This window comes from Elephantulus edwardii, unplaced genomic scaffold, assembly GCF_000299155.1.
Source record: "Elephantulus edwardii isolate Elephantulus edwardi_28Jun2011 unplaced genomic scaffold, EleEdw1.0 scaffold00213, whole genome shotgun sequence".
NCBI classification, from domain to species: domain Eukaryota; kingdom Metazoa; phylum Chordata; class Mammalia; order Macroscelidea; family Macroscelididae; genus Elephantulus; species Elephantulus edwardii.
Genome location: NW_006399963.1, coordinates 922,406 through 926,210, shown reverse-complemented (window position 1 = coordinate 926,210; position 3,805 = coordinate 922,406).

Here is a 3,805-nt window from a genome sequence, read left to right as displayed (position 1 = left end):
GTCGCTATGAGTCGCAAACGACTTGAGGGCACATAACAACAACAACAACAACAACTACAAGAAACAAAAAGAGATCTGGAGAAGTGAAAGAATATCCCTTGCTCATGGATAGGAAGACTCAATATTGTGAAAATTGCAATACTACCAAAGGCAATTTACATGTTTAATGCAATCCCAATACAAATACTGATCCCATTCTTCAAGGTGATGGAAAAGGTAATCTCCAGTTTCATTTGGAATGTAAAGAAGCCCCAAATAAGCGAAGCACTCCTTAAAAATAGAAAAAAGGTAGGAGGCATCTCACTCCCTGATTTCAAATCCTACTGCACTACTGTGGTGGTTAAGACAGCATGGTACTGGTACAATGACAGACACATAGAACAATGGAATAGAATTGAGAACCCAGAAATCAGCCCATCTATGTATGGTCAACTGATTTTTGACAAGGAGATGAAATCAGTTAAGCAAGGAAATGACAGCTTTCTAAACAAATGGTGTTGGCAAAAATTGGAAAAATATCTGCAGAATACTCAAGCAAGATCCACACCTCACTCCATATGCAAAAACCAACTCAAGGTGGATCTCGGACCTAGGACTAAAACCAAGGACTATAAGCTTCATTAAAGAAAAGCTTGGAAGAAAAAATCTACAACCAGGTGAAGGTAAAATAGATGAATGGGACCTTCTAAGAATCAAATCCCTATGCCCATTCAAAAACTTCTCCAACAGGGTAAAAAGGGAAGCCACAGACTGGGAAAAAGCATTTAGTAATGTCATGTCAGACAAGGAACTTATGTCTAGAATTTATAAAATACTTGCGCACCACAACAAGATAAAGGTAAATAATCCAATAGAAAAATGGGCACAGGATATTAACAGACACTTAACCAAAGAAAACATTCAGATGGCCAAGAAGCACATGAAGAAATGTTCAAAATCCCTAGCTCTAAGAGAGATGCAAATCAAAACAACATGAGATATCATCTCACCCCAGTCAGAATAGCAAAATTTAACAGATCAGCTAGCAACAAATGCTAGCAAGGTTGTGGAGAAACTGGAACCCTTATTCACTGTTGGTGGGAGTGTAAAATGGTGCAATCACTGTGGAAGGTGGTATGGCGCTTTCTTAAAAAGTTGCAAATAGAGATACCATTTGACCCAGAAATTCCACAACCGTGAATATATCCCAAAGAGACCATAATTGACATCCAAGTAGATATATGCACACCCATGTTTATCCCAGCTTTGTTCACAATACCCATCAACAAACGAATGGATAGAAAATCTGTGGTATATTCGCATAACACAATACTACACAGCATTGAAAAACAAGTAACTCATGCAATATTATTCAAATGGGTGAGCCTGGAGGACATTATGCTGAGTGAAATATCTCAGTCACAAAAGGACAAATACTGCATAGTGCCACTGCTGTAAAATGGGACTGATATCAGGGTTGGGGTAAGACTGATAAAAAATGGATAAATTGTGTATACTGCACTGAAACAGGTGAGGGGTAGAATAATTTACAAGTGATGTATGATAGGGTATTATGGTTATCAAAAGAGTCGACAATTAAGGTTGCATAGTGGAATATATTTGGGATGGTGGGAGGGATGTGGGGGGATTGTGTTTCAGGGAGGGAGTTTTACTTTTCAAAGAGAGGAGTGAATGAGGGGGGTGTGCTGGGCAGGGAGAGAAGTGCAGCAATGAATGCATGGAAAACCAAGGTCTCTGTAAATGATCATTAAAATTATTAAAAAAATTTTTTAAAAAGAATCCCAAACTGGAAATGACCCAATAATCCATCAACAATAAAAGTAAGGGAAAAAACCCAACACCCTTTCCTGATGAAAACACTCAACAAAATAGGGTTAGAGGGGAATTTCTTCAACATAGTAAAAAGTATATATGCAAACCCGAGAGCCAACCGTGCTTGCTTTTCAAAGAAGGATAAATAACCCACTGAAGAGATTGTCCAGAATCTTTGTTTACCTCCCCCCAACCTCAATATGTAGTGCAGAATTTTTCCTAATTTTTTTCTTCAATAAAAGAATTTTTTTCGAAAAGAAGTACTGTCTCTGTGCCCTTAAGAAGATTTTCTGGTTATTTGTTCTCTCCATTATGTATCTGGAGTATTTGTCAAAGACCTTTCTACTTTCTACCACATGCCCCTGTGCTCTCTCCAGAGAGGGGAGAATTTTGACACAGTTGAGGATGTCTTATTCTTTTCAAAACAGACAAACAGAATTCCCTCCTCCCCTATCTTCTACTCCACGGTTTCTATTTGGTGTATCCTATTCCATGTTGTGAGTGAGAGGGAGACATCTTCAAGGGTAAAAACATCTGTAAACAGTCATGTGAACACACATGAGTGATAAAATGTGAGAAACACAATCACAGAGGCATAACAGTGACACAAAAGACTGAGAGGGGAGTTTATCTCAGGGGTAAGTCAAGGGGCTTGAATTGATCATAAAAAATGAGTAGGAGGCATGTGGGAAAACAAGAGGAGATGTAATTAACAAAACTTTATTTACTTGGGGAGCTCTGGTGGCCTAGTGACAAGAAGCTGCACTGCAACCCCAAAGGCATGCAGTTTAAGTCCACCAGCTACTCCATGGGAGAAGGATGGGAAATCTTCTCCTGTGAGCTTACCTTTCTCTGAAAATCCACTAGAGGGTCAGCTATGGGTCGGTTCCAACTCAATGGTACACAACAAAAACATGCCAAGCACTTTAATAACTATTTTCATTATGACAATACTAAAAAAGCTAAGTCTTATAATGGAATGTGCAGAGAGCTGGAATTGGAAAATAAAAAGGGAAGAACTGGCTCTGAATTTCTCAAGCTAAAAGAACTGAAAAACAAACTTAAGCCTCATGTCATAATATTAAAAGATGCTAGGGACAATATATTGAATTACCTGGAAAGCATCAAAAGAAGATGGAGGGAATACACGGAGTCACTGTACCATAAGAACAGGAGTCAATGGTAATGAAAGAGAAAGTGGAAGCTGCATTGAAGGTATTGGAAAAATATAAGATCCCAGGAATCGATGTGACGCCAATTGACTTGTTTCAATTAACAAGTGCAGCCTTGGATGCAGTCACCAATCTATGCCAGGAAATTTGGAGGACAGCTGTCTGGCCAATGGATTGGAAGAAGTCAATATTTATTCCCATTCCCAAGAAGGGTGATCCAACAGAATGGAAAATTATCAAACAATGTCATTGATACCACATGCAAGCAAAATGAAGATCATTTAAAAATGGCTGGAATAGTTCATAAGTAGGGAATTGCTAGAAGTTCAATCGGAATTTAGAAAAAGCCATGACACCAGGAATATCATTGCTGATGCCAGATGGATTCTGGCTGAAAGTAAGGAATACCAGAAGAATGTCTATTCGTGCTTTATTGACTATGCTAAGGCATTTGACTGTGGATTATGACAAGTGGTGGCTGACATTGAGAAGAATGGGAATCCCAGAGCACGTGACTGTGCTCATGAGGAACCTATACTTTAATCAGGAGGTTATTGTGTGAATACAGCAGGGGAGCACTGCACGGTTTGGAATTGGGAAGGAAGTGCGTCAGGGTTGTATTCTATCTCCATACCTGTTCAATTTGTATTCTGAGCAAATTATCTGAAAAGCTGGACTCTATGAAGAGGAATGTGGCATCAGGATTATAGGGAGACTCTAATGTGAAACCTATACTTGGACCAAGAGGCAGCCGTCAGAACAGAGCAGGGCAACACTGCATGGTTCAAAATTGGGAAGGGTGTACGCCAGGGATGTGTCCT